The sequence below is a fragment of the Gopherus flavomarginatus genome, chromosome 2, assembly GCF_025201925.1.
Source record: "Gopherus flavomarginatus isolate rGopFla2 chromosome 2, rGopFla2.mat.asm, whole genome shotgun sequence".
Lineage (NCBI taxonomy): Eukaryota > Metazoa > Chordata > Testudines > Testudinidae > Gopherus > Gopherus flavomarginatus.
The window spans coordinates 172,555,488-172,574,795 of record NC_066618.1 but is presented as its reverse complement, the minus strand read 5'-3'; positions in this window follow the sequence as shown (position 1 = coordinate 172,574,795).

The window sequence follows — 19,308 nt, the reverse complement described above, 5'->3', positions numbered from 1 at the left end:
TCACTGCCTTTCAATTGTTGCTCTTAGTATATGGTGGTGTAAAAAACAAAAGACAGTGAAGAGAAATTAAACTTCTAGAATGCTGCTTTTGTTCTAAAAGAGGTGAAGATTTACCAATTGATGAATTAATTTACAATGTGATATCAATAATGGTTTTAAAACAGAAGAACTAGACTATCGATCACCTATTTCAAGGTAATTGACTACCAATGTTACCAGTCCATTCTGGGTGTAATTAAGGCCCCTTCCACACAGCACCTTTTTATTGTTCCACTAATTGGTTAGGGCTATGCTTAGCTAAACAAACAAGGCCTGATTCTCTTCTCATTTAGATTGATATGCCATTTCTGCCCTGGTGCGCATGTCAAACAGTGTAATCCAGACACTGGATGTTGGTAGTGGGATCACCATGCTGGAAAATGGCCACTGTGAGTTGTGAGGCAGAGGATTGTATGGTTTGAGTAGGAAACACCATAATCTTCAGTGGAAGAAGAGGCACTTTAAAGCATGGTCTTGGTATGGGCAACTGCTTCTGCTGAGGGGCTATGGGACAACTTCTGGGAGGCTCTGCTAAAAATATAATAGGCAAGGAGCTATGACACAGTTGTGGATGCAAACCGACCTGTCTAACTTGTTTAAACTGATTGTGCCCTTCACGGACTACAAAATCACACTTTCAGCTGTAGTGTGGATGGGGGCCTACCTAGAATAGGGAGCTAATTGTTCCAAGTTCTCATCTGTATCACCTTACTCCCAGGCTGGCAGACCTTGATATACTGAAACAGCTCTTCTCTGGGCACACCAAACATAATCAGGAGCAGAAAATACAATGTGTTTTGTGTACAGTGCTTTTCACACTTAAGGTATATATCTCAAAGTACTTGGCAATATTGGAAAATATTGTAGTGAGAAGGCAAATTGAGCTTCCATTACATGCTCAGCTTAGCTATGCTCATTCATAGTTTTGGACATTAACTGTTTAATTGAGGGGGGTAAGATTGTGCCATGAGATTTTTTTGTTTGTTTGTTTTTAACCTCCATAGCTACAACTGGTAGGCAGAACAGTCCTCTTAAATACCTCAGCCAAGTGACAAAAGTTAAAGTGAATTTGACCCAATATACCTCTCTGACACTACCACCCCTCTGGTGACTCACATGCTTGGATGTTTTTTATTAGCTGACTAGAGCTGCGTGAAGCCTGCAGGCTATGGTTCGCAACTGGTTTCACAAAATGAGCTCTGCCATTTTGTTCTCCCATTGGAAGAGAACCAACTCCTGCAGGTTCACTTGGCAGTTGGACTTCAGTGACCACCAAATTCTAAGAAGAGTGTGAGCAGGGGGGAAAGAGTGGAGGGGGAGGGGCGCTGAGAAGGGCAAAGTCCCTCTTTTATTTCCTCCCAACAAGCTCCAGGACCTTACAGTAGATATGTTGTTTTGGGAGGATGTGCAAAGGACAATGGCTTTGTCCTATCCTTGACCTTCCTCTAGGATCTATCACCACTTCAGCCTCATTTCAGTCCCCAGCAAAATCACGGAGCAGGTCCCCAGTGCTTCAAAATGGATTCCTTGAGGGAGAGGAACTTGATCAGGATCAGTCAACATGGATTCACCAAGGTCAAGTCATGTCTGAACAACCTGATTGTCTTCTATGATGAGATAACTGGCTCTGTGGATATTGAGAAAGTGCTGGATGAGATATATCTTGACTTTAGCAAAATTTTTGATACAGTCTTCCAGCAAGTTAATGGATGAAGGACTATAAGATGGACAGAAAGGTGGCTAGATTGTTGGGCTCAATGGGTAGTGATCAATGGCTCGATGTCTAGTTGGCAGCCGGTATCAAGCGGAGTGCCCCAGGGGTTGGTTCTGGGGCTGGTTTTGTTCAACATCTTTATCAATGATCTGGATGGTGGGATTAATTGCGCCTTCAGCAAGTTTGCAGATGACATTAAACTAGGGGGAAATGTAGAGACTCTGGAGGGTAGGGATAGGGTCCAGAGTGACCTAGACAAATTGGCCCTGTGCATCCGCTTGGCCCTTTGTAGCAAGGCCTGCAGCCAATGACCTGTTGGTAATATTAATAAGACCGCAAATGGCAGCAAGAGATAAAATATTAGAAGCCGAATGTCATTAATAATAACTGCAATATTCTTAGTGTTAACAAATTATCATCTGCATACATTTTTAATTATTAGGAGTATGAACAGCAATTTGGCTGTCAACGGGCATCAGTATTGATGTGTGTGAGTGAAATACTGCAAAACAGAGGAGATCAAAGGGTGGGAGAATAACTGAAAAGCAACAAGCAACTGTGGATGATGAGACATCATTTTCTAATCAAACTTCTGAGAGCATCATATCTTTGAATCTAGACTGCTGAAATGAGAAGTATGAATTCAGATGAAGTTGAGAGAACCTTTGATATAGCAGGGAAATAAACTTTGTATTGAATAGTGGGAGTTTTTCTGATGCTGGAATTTAGCTGGTCATCACTTGCCCCAGTAGAAAAGAGATAAGAGAAACACATATGAGTAAGGGGATAAGGGAGGAAAAGAACAGTAGATAAATTAGGTATCTCAGAACAGAGGAAGCTGGTGGATTTACTTACTGAGCCCAGAAGGAGGAATTGTCATAAAGCAGCCCCACTTGGAGTGCCCCTTTGCAGCAGGTTCCCTCCTTCAGAGACACCAGAAACAGCCCCCACAGTCTTTCTTAGTGTAAATGGCCTTTGTGTTACGTTAGCAAAGAGTGAAGCTGAATGCAGGTTTAAGTTGTCTAAGTGGAACTTTATTAAACCCTTTGTACAACTCTGCTCCTGTGCCTATGTTGCTTCCAGCGCAACTCCTTTGATTTTATTTTTCTAGTGTCCCCTCAGTATCAGTCCCTCCAGGGAACATGGGCCCCCCGACTCCATTTCCACTGATCCTGATATATCTTCCCTGTTTCACAAATATTTTTAATATGAACATTAAATGGATGATGATTTAGTTGGGATCAGATGATTTAGTTGGGAATTGGTCCTGCTTTGAGCAGGGGATTGGACTAGATGACCTCCTGAAGTCCCTTCCAACCCTGATAGTCTATGATTCTATGATTAAAAACAAATAATTGATGCTCAGACCCCATGTCCCTTCAGTGAGAGGTTGCTATCACATAGCTAAGTTGGAGTCTTGCTGTAACACTGTTTGAAGTGGTTCATGACCATGAGTGGCAACCTCAGGGCACACTATCAAGAAGCAGAGCTGAGACCCCAAACTGATGGAATGTTCTATAATTAGATTTCACCAATCCAGTAATAAGTGTAACTTCTAAAGCACTCTAACCGTCTTACCATTGAGTCACAGACAGTCCCCATGGGCATTCCAACTCAGGCAAACTGAACTTAGAAACAATTGGTTGCTATACACCAAAGTTCACAAAAGATTCAGTTTGCTCTCAGTCCAAAGAGACCAATCACTTACCCTAGGTCAATTTATACCTCAGATCTCACACAAAGACTACAGTTGTAGCCAATCCTATAGTAAACTAACTAAGGGTTTATTAACTAAGGAAAGAAATGAGATAATTATTACAAGGTGAAAGCAAGCAAACTTATATACACAAATGAGTAATAGTCTATGGTTTTAAAAGTGACAGAGTTGTAGTAATCTGTCAGCGCTGAATGTATTTTAGGGCTAACCCAAGTGGACTCTGGGGATCTCTGCTTCTGTTTAATAGCTCCGGTCCTGTCTGAGTCCAGACAGCAAAGAGATGAAAAATTTTCTTTTCCACTATCTTTATTTTCTTCTTCCAGAATTCAAGCTAATGGGACAAGTCCTTTTGCATGTAGCCTCTTCATGGGTATTCAGAGGCAATTAGCAAAGTCTTTGTATTGCAGTGTTCAACAATGGCCCATTTAGGTTTGATAGACCTTCCTTATGGGCAAGAGATGATACCTTTCACAGGGATTTAGTATTTTGCACTAGGAATTTTTTTTTCTTGTTTGGTGAGTTAGATAGTTCAGCGCAAACATTTTACAGCTATATAGCAAACACATAAGTAGCATGGGATACAGACATTATAAGTAGGATTAATACATGTAGCAACTTACGAACATTTCATAAAGTCTAAACACATTGTTATAAGTCCAATACCCATCTTAATGGTACTAACACAAAGATGAAAGAGACTGGTTTCCAGCAATGAATTTGTCAGTGCTCTGCTGAGGCTTAAAGCCTTGGCAAGAGCTGGCACCTGGTCTGCCAGCATTACACTTGTCTTTACCACAGACTGGGCTGGTACATCATCTTTGAAATAATTTGGTCTCCTCAACAGGCCTATCTCTGTTTCCCTGGGTATGTCTATGTTGGAATAAAAAATGCATGAAACCGAGTCCCAGTTCATGTCAGCTGATTCAGGTGCATAAGGCTAGGACTGCAGGACTATAAAATGGTACTGTAGATTTTTGAGCTTGGGCAGGAGCCCGGGCTCTGAGACCACACAAAAGGGGAGGGTCTCAGACCCCAGGTTCAAACCTGACCCCGAACGTCTATTCTGTAATTTTATAGCTCCAAAATCTGAGCCCTGTGAGTTGGATTCAGCTGACCCTGGTCAGCCGTGAGCCATGCTATAAGTCTTTTAATGCAGTTGAGACCTATTCTGTTACCTGTCTCTAAGTCTAGCAAACTCTCTCCATGGAATCTCATTCCTCTGTGTGGAGTTGGCCTCCAGATGGTTTTCCGCCTCTCCATTCTGTGATGATCTAGGTATTGTGTCTGCTTGCTTGTAATTCCTTCTTGTTTCCTTGGATCACTTGTCCTTCTTAGGTAATTCCCTTGTATGACCACTGCACGCCTCATGACTACCTTATTCTGCTCCTTCTGGTGTCTCTCTATCTTGCAGAAGTGCCTGGATCCAGGGCTGGTAAGTCATTGGCTGACCTCTTGTACTGTAGTGCCTGCTTTTTCTGATTGTTGGTGACGTCTCCTTCTTTCTGGCTAGCAGAAGGGTTTTGGGCCTTCACAGTGCCTGCACCAGACAGTTTTGTCATCCTGTGATGGCGTATTGCTGTGTACTAAAAATGCTAACAAGGGGTCTGAACCACAAGAAATAGCCTTGTGTAACAATCTCTTAGCAGTTTTCACAGCTGATTCCACTGTACCATGCTCTGAGGGTATGTTGGGGAGGAGATCTGATGGCCAAACACACATTTGCATACAAATTCCTTGAATGCTTCCAAGGCAAACTGGATCTGTTGTGGGTGAATGCAGGGTTTGGAATGCCATTTCTTGCAAAGTGGTCTTTCAGTTTGCTAATCACTAACTTGCTTCTTGTATCAAGCAGGGCATCATCTCCCAACAATTTTAATAGTAGTCCGCTAATCTAGTACTGCTTTTCGTTGGAGGTAAATAAATCCATTCCCACCCTTTTTCCATGGCTGGGGGAGGGCCACAGCTCATGTGGTAAGAGTCTTTGCTGGCAATTTTATCACACAACTGGCAAGTCTCACATCTTTCTATCAAAAAGCACAGTTGTGAACTCATTCCCTGGCCAATGAACACATTCTTCAGCCCATTAAAGACACCTGCAATGTTTAGTTATGAGGCATGTATTTTTCACATGACATGCTTATATAATGAGGCGGGGACAATAGCCCTCTGTCCTCAAAATCTGATTCCAGTCTCCATATCCAGTTCATCTTCAATTTGAATACATTTTTCTGCTCCTATCTGTACTTGGATTTTATCTTTTGGTAACCCTGCTAGTATCACTCTCTTGACTGCTTATAGTTGGATGTCCTTTTCCATCGCCCCTTTGATGTACACCTGCTTCATTCTGGGAGATAGTGCACATGTTAATGAATTTAGTGTTCTGATCCCCTTCCTCCAGCTTGCTGATGTTGGGTATATGTGCCCTGCTCAGGGTATCAGCTAACACCAATAATCACCCTGAACGATATCTGATCTTCACATGGACTTGCTATAGTCATATCAACATGCACTGCAATCTCTTTAGAGAACTAAGAAGAGATTTTGTCATGATTCTCTCTCAGGAGTTGTGGTCTAACTGCACTATTGGTGGGGCCACAGGTCTACTGATGGAATTGCTCCACTCCAAATACCACAGACAGAAGCTCCTTTTCTATTTGGGTGTACGCCTGTTCAGTCTCTGACAAGGTTCTGCTGGCATCCAGCTGCTCTTGCAAAAGAGCTACACCCAGTCCTTCCTCAAGTTCATCACATTAGCATGTGAGTGGCTCTCCTGGCTGGTAGTACTGCAGGAGCAGGCAGCCATTATCATTTGTTTCAGTATGTCAAATGCTTGCTGTTGGGAACCCACCCAGTCCCACTCAGCATCCTGGCTTCTGAGCTGACATATGCATTCTGCTATAGCCACCAAGTGTGGACCAGACTTGGACAGAAAATGTACCATTTCTATGAAATGCTATACCCTTTTCACATCCAATGTAACTGGTATGTCTCTAACTGCCTTGCTCTTGTCTGAATTTGCTTTCAGTCCCTCTATACTGAGAGCAGATGTCCAATATATGATACTTCACACAGTTTGGGTTGCATTTTTTCTGGGTTAAATTTTAAGTTCTTGTTCCTGCATTGATGTAGTTTGTTATCATGGTTTTGTTCAGCTTCTGTATCATAACTCTCCTCTCATACAATTAGGATATCATCTGCAATTATTTTCATCTCAGACAGTCCATATAGCACTTGGGTGAGTCTTCTGAGTGCTGGTCTTGTGCCCATTAACATATACAGCCATCTGTTGCAACCAAATGGTGTTGCAAAGTGTGTTGGACTTTTTATCCAGGCTTATGTGCCAAAATCCATTCATTACATCAAAGACTGTAAAGATTCTGGTTCTGGAGAGTTCTGGCAATATGTTAAGAGTTGTGGGCAGTGCATAGTGGCATCTTTTCAAAGCCTTTTCAGTAGGTTTTGGTCTATGCCAGGGGTGAAAGTAACTTAAAGGACTTACCGGTATGCCAGAGTCCTGAGCAGGGGGCATGACCTCAACCAGAAGAGGCATGGCCTCAACTGGAAGAGGCGGGGTCTTTAAATACCGGGCCCTGTAAATCAAGGTTTAAAGGCCCAGGGGCTGTGGCTGGGAGCCCCAAGGCCTTTAAATCACCCCTGGATTTACAGAGGTGGCTGGGATCCCCGGGATCAGGGGTGATTTAAAGGACCTAGGGCTCTGGCTGTCGCTACTGCAGCAGAGCTCCAGGCCCTTTAAATCATTGCCCGAGCCTGGCTGCTAGAGCCCTGGGGTAGTGGTGGCAGGGCTCCGAAGGCCATTTAAAGGGCCAGAGGCTTCGGAAACAGGGCTTGAGAGGCAATCAGGGGGCTGGCAAATCACCAACATGGGGAAGCTGGTCCGGTCTGGCACGGCATACCGGCTTTTGCTGGTACACCTTACCGTACCGTACCGGCTTCCTTTCACCTCTGGTCTATGCAGATGTGTAATTTGCCTAGTGGCTTCTTTATCATCACCATGTTGCTCTTCCAGGTTGTACTGACCTCTATGATTCCATGATACTCCACCTCCCCTGCATATTTTCACTATCCTTACACCTGGAATGTGTAGTTCCACTGAATTTTCCTTCATGGTAAGCACACAGATTCCACTGTTGTGTCTACTTCCAATCCCAGCTTTCCTTCCAGGCACCCATCACCTTTGAAAACATCCTTTGATGATTTTAAAATTGTTTCCTGAGTCCATAGGACTCCCCATTTTGCTTCTTGCCCTGCAGCGATAAAATTCTGATGCTGAGCCATGATCACATCCAGGGCTTATGTGGCTGTGCTCCCTAAGAGGGGTCTGTGGTGCTTACCATCCAGCACCACAAACTTCAGTTGGTATGTTTACTTTTTCAAGTTAGTTACTAGGAGATCACATTTTCCCACAGGCTACATTATGCACTCATTGTACTTTATTAGATTGCAACTGCTTTTTGTAATGGGCATATTTGACTCCTATTCACTCTGAAGAATCATTGCAGGAGAGTTTTCTGCTGAAATTGCATGTTGTGTTTCCCTATTAACATTTTTACATACATTGAGGTTGGTATTGCCCCTTGTTGCTTTCCTGTCCCAACAGCCTGAACCTGATATGCTCACAGACTTACGTTCAGAGTCATGATCATCACCACTTTCTGATGTGCCATCCCCTTCTTGTGCAAGACTAACTGGATCTTTCTGAGAGCTTCTTCTATTCTTGCACACACTGCTAAAATCAATCAGCTTGCTACATCCTTTGCACTGCTGTCCTAGTGTGGGGCTTATCCTGTCTCCCATAGAAAATGCAACTCACTATGGGTAGGGAACCCTGGCCACTTGCACTCCTTTGCAGTTGTCTCACTGCATTTACTTCTGGAAGTGTTGTGCTTTCGAGGACTTTCATCCTTTCTCTTGAGGCTTCCTCTGCACACCTCATGTTTAAGCATCTGTCTAATGTGATATCTTGATCTCAAGTGCCACAGACTATCCTTTACCATACCAGGGAATCTGTTGAGTCCCCAAAATTGCATGCAGCAGCCAGTGTGCATAAGGAAGTATAAGGTCTATGCCCTTCTCTTCAGATTGGTCTTTTGTGAAAAAAATGTGTCACTCCACAAGTTCATTCTGTTTTTATGAGCAATAGGTTCCCAGCATTCTAGGATTGCTGTGAGGCTTGAGGCAGTGGGGAGCTTCAGAAGGGTGCAGATTTCTCTACCTTGTTCCCAAATAAGGTAAAATAACAGTTTTATTCTGCTGCTGTTGTCGTCATCCTCCTCTGCGCTGCCAGATCTGTGTACAACTCAAACTTCTCTTTCCACCAGGTCCATTGCTGGACTATGCTTGTGTCTTGAAAATGCAGGGACCTGGGGGTCTTCAGATCCAAGTTCTACGGCTCATGCTGCCAGCTGCTGCACTGCAGAGAACTCACAACTCAATTGCTGCCATCATGATTCATTCACAAAGAAAGATGCTGAATGCAGGTTATGTTAACCATATGGAACTTTATTAAACCCTGTGGTTTACATGCTCTGCCATGTGGTTGAGTTGCTTCCAACTCCTCATGTTCCATCTTGTCCTTGTGTCATATCAATAACAATCCTTCAGAGAACATGAGCCTTCTGACTTTAGTTCCACCTATCATGATATAATGGGGTTAATTTATTACAGAAGAAAACCCAGTACACATAACAAATCCTAACACTATAATGCAGGCAATGCATCAAGAGCAGCCCTAGCATCATATACTGTGCTCCAGCTCTCCAGTGCAACTGCAGCATCCCTTGTGGTGCCCTGGCCCTCTGGTTCTGAGAGTCAGCAAGCATACCTTTCTGCTACTCTTAGCCTTCATCCCTGTCTATCCTTCTCTGGCCTTGGCTTTCAGGCTCAGGAAGGTGAGCTGGATAGCACCTCCACTGACTTCCTAGCCACCGTGACTAAAAAGCAGGGCAGCAGAGGTAGTTAGACACAAAAAGAGATCCTTTAAAATTGGAAGGCAAATCCAAATGAAGAGTATAGATAGAAAGCAACATAGACTCTGATAAGTCAAATTCTGGTAAAAGCATAATTAGGCAGGCCAGAAGAGAATTTGAAAAGTAACTAGCAAAAGACACACAAAAATGTTGCTGTTGGTTTTTAAGTCTGTCAGAAGCAGGAAGCCTGCCAAACACTCAATGGGGCCACTAGATGAACAAGGTGCTAAAGAGCACTCAGGGAAGACAAAGCTTTTGTGGAGAAGCTAGATGAATTTTTTGCATCAGTCTTCACTGTAAAGGATGTGAGGGAGAGTCCCACATCTGAGCCTTTTTTTTCAAGCTGACAAATCTGAGCAACTGTCCCATATTGAGGTGTCAGGAGAGGAGGTTTTGGAATAAATTGAACAGTGATAAGTCACCAGGACCAGATAGTATTTCCCCAAGAGTTCTGAAGGAACTCAAATATGAAATTGAAGAACTATTAACTATGATGTATAATCTATTGCTTAAATCAGTCTCTAAATGGAGGATAACGATGGCTGATTTTTTAAATAAGTCTCCAGAGGCAATGATGGCAATTATAGGCTGGCATGAGTAACTTCCATACCAGGCAAATTGATTAAAACTATAGTAAAGAACAGAATTATCAGACACATTGATGAATGTGATATGTTGAAGAGGAGTCAACATGGCTTTGAAAAGGGAAATCATGCCTCACCAATCTATTAGAATTCTTTGAGGGGGTCAAGAAGCACATGGACAAGGGAGATCCAGTGGATATATGTACTTGGACTTTCAAAAACTTTTAACAAGGTCCCTCACCAAAGACTGTTAAACAAAGTAAGCAGTCATGGGCTAAGAGGGAAATTCCTCTAATATCAGTAACTGGCTAAAAAATAGGAAACAAAGGGAGCGAATAAATGGTTTTCATAACGGAAAGAGGTAAATAGAATCTGTACTGGGACCTATGCTGTTCAACAAATTCATAAATGATCTGAAAATGGGAGTGTCATAAACAGATAGCTAAGGGTTAATGTCTCTTTCACCTGAAGCACCTGACCAGAGGACCAATCAGGAAACCGGATTTTTTCAACTTTGGGTGGAGGGAATTGGGTGTCTGAGTCTTTTGTCTGCCTGCCTGCTTTCTCTGAGCTTTGGAGAAGCAGTTTCTACTTTCTAGTCTTCTGTTTCTAAGTGTAAGGACAAAGAGATCAGATAGTAAGTTATATGGTTTCTTTTCTTTGGTATTTGCATGAATATAAGTGCTGGAGTGCTTTGATTTGTATTCTTTTTGAATAAGGCTGTTTATTCAATATTCTTTTAAGCAATCGACCCTGTATTGTATCATCTTAATACAGAGAGCCCATTTGTATGTATTTTTCTTTCTTTTTATATAAAGCTTTCTTTTAAGACCGGTTGGAGTTTTCTTTACTTCAGGGAAATTGAGTCTGTACTCACCAGGGAATTGGTGGGAGGAAGAAATCGGGGAGATCTGGGTGTTGGATTTGCTAGCCTGATTTTGCATTCCCTCTGGGGGAATAGGAAAGTACTTTTTGTTTCCAGGACTGGAAACAGAGAAGGGGAATCACTCTGTTTGGATTCACAGAGCTTGTGTCTGTGTATCTCTCCAGGAGCACCTGGAGGGGGGAAGGGAAAAAGGATTATTTCCCTTGGTTGTGAGACTCAAGGGATTTGGGTCTTGGGGTCCCCAGGGAAGGTTTTTCAGGGGGACCAGAGTGCCCCAAAACACTCTAATTTTTTGGGTGGTGGCAGCAAGTACCAGGTCCAAGCTGGTAACTAAGCTTGGAGGTTTTCATGCTAACCCCCATATTTTGGACGCTAAGGTCCAAATCTGGGACTAAGGTTATGATAGGGAGTAATCAGGGCAGTGGCAAAGTTAGCAGACAATACAAAATTACTCAACTTAGTTAAGTCCAAAGCTGACTGCAAAGAGTTACAAAGAGGTCTCACAGAATTGGGTGGCTAGTCAAGAAAATGGCAGATGAAATTCAACGCTGATAAGTGCAAAATAATGTGCGCTGGAAAACATAATCCCCACAATACATACAAAATATGGGATCTAATTAGCTGTGACCACTTAAGAAAGAGATTTTGGAGTCATTTTGGATAATTGTCTGAAAATACCTGCTCACTGTGCAGTGGCAGTCAAAAAAGCTAGCAGAATGTTACGAACCATTAGGAAAGGGATAGATAATACGACAGAAAATATCATATTGCCACTATATAAATCCATGGTATGCCCATACCTTGAACACTATGTGAAGTTCTGCTTACCCCATCTCGAAAAAAAGATAGATTAAAATTGGAAAAGGAACACAACAACAATGATCAGGAGTGTGGAACAGCTTCTGTATGAGGAGAGATTAAAAAGACTGGGACTCTTCATCCTAGAAAAGAGACAGCCACAGTGGGATATGATGGGGTCTATAAAATCACGATTGGTGTGGTGAAAGTGAATAAGGAAGTGTTATTTACCCCTTCATATAACACAAGAACCAGAGGTCATCTGATGAAATTAATAGGCAGCATGTTTAAAACAAATATAAGAAAGTATTTCTTTACACAATGCACAGTCAATCTGTGGAATGCATTGCCAGGGTTTGTTGTGAAGATCAAAGTATAAGTGGGTTAAAAAGTAATTAGATAAATTCATAGAGGATAGATCCAGCAATGGCTAGGGATTCAAGCCCATGCTATGGGTGTTCCTAAAGCTCTGACTTTCCAAAGCTGGGACTGGATGACAGGGATGAATCATTCAATAAATTGCCCTATTCTGTTCACTTGTGCTGAAGCATTTGGTACTGGTTTCTGTCAGTAGACAGGATACTGGGCTAGATGGACCATAGTCTGATCCACTATGGCCATTCTTATGTTCTTATAATTGACCATACTGGAACAGGAGAGAGGTACCTACTCCATTTACGGGGGCCCAACCACCCTGTGATATGAATAGTTTAGAATTTGACTGTCATTTCTAGGTAGTTCATCCTTGCACCAAAGTCTGGTGGCTTAGACAAGAGCACTGTACTGGCTTGTAGATAGTGAGCATACAGAGGAGTGCTGCCTCAATTACACCAGTTTAGGGCAGTCTATTTGTGACAGCAGGTGGAGTAAGGATTGTAATGCATGGCTAGTAGTGCTTGCTAATGCCACAAGAGTTAAGGAGCTGGTATTAAAATAACCTCCAGTTTTTACAAGTTTCTAATGAGCTATTAACAAAAAAATAGTCTTGTTTAAAGCTTGGCACAGGGCTTCAGTGCCAAAAAATACCCCTAATTTTACATTTAGTTTAAATCGGGTCAGGATATTTTTAAATGACAAAATTTCCAATAACAACTACAAAAAAAGAGAACTGGCATTTTCAAAGTTTATTTTCTGCTTCTATAACTTTCAAAGTGGCTTTGATTTAAAAACTTAGAACTGTTATCCTAGTTTTGGTGTTCAGTGCATTTTTATGTCATTACTGCACAGCAATAATTTTTGCCTTTAGGAATCTTGTGGTGAGAAGGGGAAGTATTTTGAAGAGCAGAGTGTTACAAATCAGTGAGGGTTACACATCACATGGACCGAAAAAACTTTTTCCTTAATTATAATTAGCATGGAAACCTGGGAATCTGTTTTCCTTCGATTGTGTTTGCATGTCTCCTGTTAATGGTAATACACATGCATCTAGTGAAAACTAGTCTACTTGCTGTGTAAGCACAGTTAAATGTAACAGTTGTAGATTCTAAACCAACCAAACAATATCTACAGTAGCACCCACTGGCCTGGGAAATTGTAATAGTGTCTCTGTTGTATCATTAATAATCTAAAAGATTAAGAATTTTATTTTTGTAATTATATAGCATCTTTCATCTGAGGAGATCAAAATGCTTTATGAACATTAGCTAATTCTCCTGCTACCCTTGTGATGTAGGTAAACATTATGATAATCCTTTCACAGATGAATAAACTTAGTCACAGAGAGACTATAAGTGACTTGTTCAAGGTCACAGATGTAATCAGTGGCAGAGGTGGAATTAGAACCATGGCATCTTGGTTCCTACCTGCCCCATTCTAACCTCCAGGAAATACTGGTTTTTTTCCTACTAATCATAAATGGTGAAATAACCATTATTATTTATTATGTTTATTATAGTAATAATGATTTTATTTATTTAGTGCCTCCCTGGCAAAGCAATCAGAGTGCTCCAAAGACAATTAAAATGCAATTACTATAATAAATAGACAACAATAATTAAAAAGATCATAAAACAAACAATGTAAAACAACAAAAAATACTAAACAGGCCAGGAAAAATGGTGTTATCAATAATAGATCTAAGTGAATAATATGAAACTAATAATTTATCTAATGAGTTTTTGCTTGTGAAAGTATTTGAAATTGTTAGATACTTTTTGCAGCAATTTTAAATCTAGAATTTGATCAAGAATGCTTCTCCCTGAATATTTGCTATTTTATTTGCTGTTTCAGCTGAGGAATCTAGTTCTGATTGGTCAGTTAAATCACATGGTGCCGTTTCTTTTTCCTGCTTGGTTAAATTGTGCATAAATACCTGTACCTACACTTTTAAAATCGTGTGCATGCCCTTTTTAAATTCACATCCGTCAAACAATCAGGCCAATAAATTTAATCACACAAATGTCCATGGAAAATTAAACCAAGTATTATAGTAGCCTACATGGGAGACCTTGCATCTAAACTTTCTTATGTTCAAATCCAGAGGATCAGATTCTGATCTCATTTACACAGCTGACCTCAGTAAAGCAAAGCACAATGAGGACACTTACATTATTATTTTTAAAGGGATCCTTCACATTTCACTCCCCCTTTTTTTCCCCTCAACAAGCACTCAGAAGGGCCTTATACAAAGCCCATTTAAATCAAGATGAGTTTTTTCCCCATTCAACAGGCTTTGGTTCACACCCCAAGACCCATATTACACCACCTTTGGTGAGTGTGTGTTATAGACGGTAGCACCTCCTGTTATTATGATTGCCTGACATTTCCAGTTATAACATCCTGTTCTCACTTGCTTATAAATTTGACCAAATTTTAACACTTAGGCTGAAATTCTATATGCCAGGTGTCTGATTCAGGCTGAATATTTTTGGAAACATTCAGTCAAAATGGGTCAGCCATTTTCAGAACAAGGCTAGGGAAAAATACATTGATTTACCATGCTAATAAAATTTGTGCAACCTTTTCTTTGTAGCCCTCCCCAGGTTTTGGAGCAGGAGGGACTTAAAATTTGGCAGGGGGTGGTGTTGTGCCTTTTTCCTGATAAAATCCACCCAAATTTGGGCAAGTGATAAGCACTGAAAAAATTAGTTTGTATGTGCTCAGTAGAAGTGCCTTAAATTTTAGCAGCTAAATTCCTCACAACATTTGTCTATATTGAGCAAGGCTGAGCTAGACTTTCTCTGCAATTGCAGCTCTGGGCTGCTGCAGGATATTCTGTATGCAGGTACAAGCCCTTGAAATGAGAGCAGGGAGATGGGCTGTTCTGTACTCTCCATGACTCCTCTGCTGGGCCCATGCAACGTGGAGGCGGAAGTTGCCAGAACTGAATGCAGAGGAGAGGATAGAATAGAAGTCAGATCTGAGGGACAGAGGAGGGCTAGATTCAGACAGGGAGGCTTGGGATGGTGGTGGAGAAATCAGGACTGAAGGCTGCTGGCGGGAGAGAGGCAAACTGTAACTGGGAGTTTGGGTGGGGAGGGGAGAGTGGGATTGACTGGGAAAGAACACTGAGGCTGTGAGCCAAGGGAGAGGGGAGGAGAGGACTGGGAGCCAGTAGACTGGAGTGTGCGGGTGTGTGACTAAGATTAGATAAGGAGTTGGGCAGGGGGAATACTAGGATTGATAAGGAATGGGGTGGAAGATGGGAGACAGATCTGAAGATTAGCTAGGGTGCAAGGGGAGAACTGGTACTCTCTGTCCAAAAAGACTAAGGACTTGTCTACACTGGCACATTTTGTCGCTAAAAGACTGCTTTTTGGTGACAAAACAGAACGAGTGTTCACACTACAGTAGGACTTTTGTCGCAAAAAACTCCCAATTTTGGCAACAAAAAACTTCCACCCCTACGAGAGACTTTTGTCTTTTCCCCTCCCTTTATTGTCAACAAAGAGCCACTATAGACGCTGCTGATTGTTTTGTCCACAGAACTGGCTTCCGCCAGTATCCCACAATGCCTGCCCTGATTGCTCTGCTCAGTGTTTTGATCTCTGCGGCCCTAAAGGGGTGCGCCCCTCTCCTTTCAAAGTCCAGGAAGTATCTGTGTGCTGCTCCCTTTGGGGAACAACAAAGAGCAAATCATTGGAATGCTCCTGTTCTGCCCTGCACTAGGAACACAGCAGCAGGCAGACTGTTGTTGCAGGGGCAGGGGGATAGACTATTGTACTGCTTTGCCATTCCTCACTATGGAGAGCTCACAGAGCTACTCATGATGCTGCTCTTAGCAGCTGAGGGGGCTGTGGGAGAACTCAGAGAGAATCCCAAGATGCACAGCAATCAGCTCTTCCTTCTCACAACACTGCACTGTGGCATACATACCCACAGTGCATTGTTCACCCTGTGATGATGATGTCCCCAGTGTGAACATATCTGTTGACAGAGGGAGCAAATGTGAACACTCTTTGGCAATTTTTGTTTTGTCGACATTTGGGTGTCGACATAAGTTTTGTCAACAAAACTTGGTAGTGTAAACAAGCCCTAAGACAAGAAAGTGGAGGATGAAAGAGTGGGGAGGGGAGCACTGAGATTGAATGAGGATTCTGGAAATGGAGATAAGGATTGGGAGACATTGGGGATGGGGAACATGGACACAGGGCTGGGGAGAAAACTAGAGGCCAGAGTGGGGAAGAAAGAGAGATCCACTGATGAGTTGGGGAGGGTGGATCTAGGACTGGTTGGGCAAAGGAGACAGGGGGAAAGAATCTGGGGGAACAGGGAATGGCTGTGTTAAGAGACTAGGGTTGGGAGTAGAGGGGACAGAGAGTCCGGAAGGGGTGAGGCTAGGACTTGCTGGTGAAGGAGACTGAGACTTTGATGAGAATCCTGAGGAATGGAGACTGGGACTGAGTAGGAGTGGAGAATGAGGCTGGGATGAGTAGCAAGAGGTGGGGAAGAGACAGGACTGGGGCAAGGACAGGTTGGGGAGGACAGGGTAGATGATGTCATACTTAGGGTACGGGACAGAGTCTGTGGGCTTGATCTAAAAGTTCCAATCAAGTTGATGACCCATGTGGGTGTAAATGTGAGGCCATGGGATGAAATTACCATATTTTCATTTTGCTTTTTTAAAAACCTAGGAAATTGCGCACACAAAACTATAATAAAAGAACATGATTAAGACTGTAACTTCAAACATTAACAAGTTAGGAACTATCAGCCCTGCATACAGTACACGCAGAGCGAAAGTGACTTCCCAAAGGTCACCTAGGAAGTAAGTGGCAGAACAGAGAAATGAACCCAGATTTCCTGAGCCTTCATCCTGTTCACTAACCAAAGTGGGGCTAAAACAGTTCTTTGAAAGCAAAGGCAGACTGGTAAAGGTGCTATGCTAAAAGATTAGATGAGACCCCTATCTCTTCCATCCTATCCTCCAATGGGCTTTATCTCTGTGGCATACAGCCTCTGCTTTTTGCTTGGTAGATCATTGTAAAGGATTGTACTGGGGCAGGTGAAAGTAAAGGCCATTTACCAGACAAGATGCTTTCAAGATGCATCCTAAGAATCTTAAACCCATTTGCCATTCCCCCGGCCCACCTATGAACTTATTCAGCAGTCCCGAGAGAAGCACTGGAGCATACCAGGACAGATGTGTAAAGCTGAGCACTGTGCCTTTGTATTGTATTAGGAGGTGAGTGATCCAAAGTCTGAATCCCCATGTATTGGTACCAGGTTCTTCTTGAGTGTTCCCTTAATCTAACTTACTTTTGTATTTAATCAAAATGTAAGGGTCTCGGATTTTTTTTTAATTTCCTTTCAAGAAGCAACAGAGAAAAACTCTTCTATTTGATCCTGCTGATGTTCACTTTCCGACACCTGCCACCAGCACTGCTTGGACACATCCCTTTTATTTCCTATTCCCTTTCAAGTGCCTAGGTGGCTTTGATATATTTCTGTCTCTGTCTGTAATGGCGACAGGGTAGGTGGTGTTCTCAAACCGGGCATAGTAGGATGTGCCTTTTATTTCATTAAAATCATGTTGCTCTGCAAACACCAGCCTGAATCGGGTCATTCTACTTGGATCAGGTATGTTTTAGTCATGGTAATGATAAGGATGAGCAGCTATAGGCACAACTTTAATTGCATGCAAAATTCATACCTAATCAAGCAAACAGAGGATAGAGAGAGGAGGATTGAACACTGGATGGTTTATTGCGCACCTGTAACATTTCAAACTAAGGAATTTAAGCAATGGAATTCCATCACATGTATTTCATAAAGGGATTTTTCTTGTGTAAATATATATTTAATACATACACTTCCCTCTGTTTTAAACTCCTAATTCAACAGCATTACATATCTCTTTCTGGAGGCAGCAGTGAAATTGTGCTGATAATTTGAGCCCTGGAAAGTAGCCTGCTCCCTAGTAAATATCACCACAGTCACACTACTTTGCTATTGTATTAACTATCTGCTACAGTACAAGGAAAGCAGCTCTCTTTAGATTCTAATACCATTTCTCTAGGAGCACACCTTACTCTCAAACATCCCCCAGAAAAAATGGCTAGAAAGCAGGGGTGACTCATGTGGGGCACACAAACGAGATCCTTCAGTGTCTGTTTGCAAGACTGACTCTGGACAACTCCTGAAAACTTACTTCGAGAGTGAAAATCACTCCTTAACCCCCCCCCCTCCACCATCATAATTAATCCTCCCCAACCCAAAAAACTAGGATTGTTCCAATTTATTGCAGGAGTCTATGGAGTTTGAGGCTGACCCTACTTCTGTGCTAGCAGTGGTGGCTTTGGGGGTGGGGTTGATGGGTTCTGTTGCCTCCACAGAAATCATCAACCCCCACAAAAGCTGCAGACTGAGTTGCACTGCAGCCCCACAACGCCAGTCTCTGAAATTTGGCCTGAATGCCCTTCTGTCATCATGGAGGCAATGCCTGCAGCGGATAGCTGGGCCCACCCCCATGGGACAGGAGCTGCTGCAGGGTGGGGTGGGGCTCACTCTACACCCTCTCCCCCCGCCCCCGCCTAAGGCTTGCGCTCCATGCTGGGCTGAGTGCCGGGGTAGAAGGTGCTACTCTGGGTGGTTGGTGACCCCCTTGACCATAACAAGAAGAGTTTAGTCAAGTGCACCCATTGCATTGGGTAGCTACATCTAGTGCTAAAGAATGAGCTGGGGCCACTGGCCAACTAGCACCTTCTTTAGACTCAAGAGCTGATAGTGGGGGCCACCAGAGTCAGAAGGCCAGCATAAGGGCATAGAGGCAGACGGCATTGTTTCTCCCTTATCAAGACCAGAGATGGGCTCAAATCAAACCCCGTAGCCAGATATCTCTTAATACTGAGAAGGTTAAGATCTGCATCCAGATTCAAATTTTGCATCTCAGACCCATCTGCTCTAATAATCTCTTAGGCAATGGTGAGGGGAATCCCACAGCCTGGTGTCTGTACAACTCTACTCATCACCTTCCTCACAGGCATCTTCCCATTAGCTAGACCCCCACTGCTGTCCCACCAATGGGAAATGAACTAGTAAAATAATATTTATGACTGATTTGTTTGATGGATTTGTTTTCCCCACCACATGATAAATTATCCAAGAATATTTTGTTCATTGTTCACACAGCTCTAGTGAGGAAT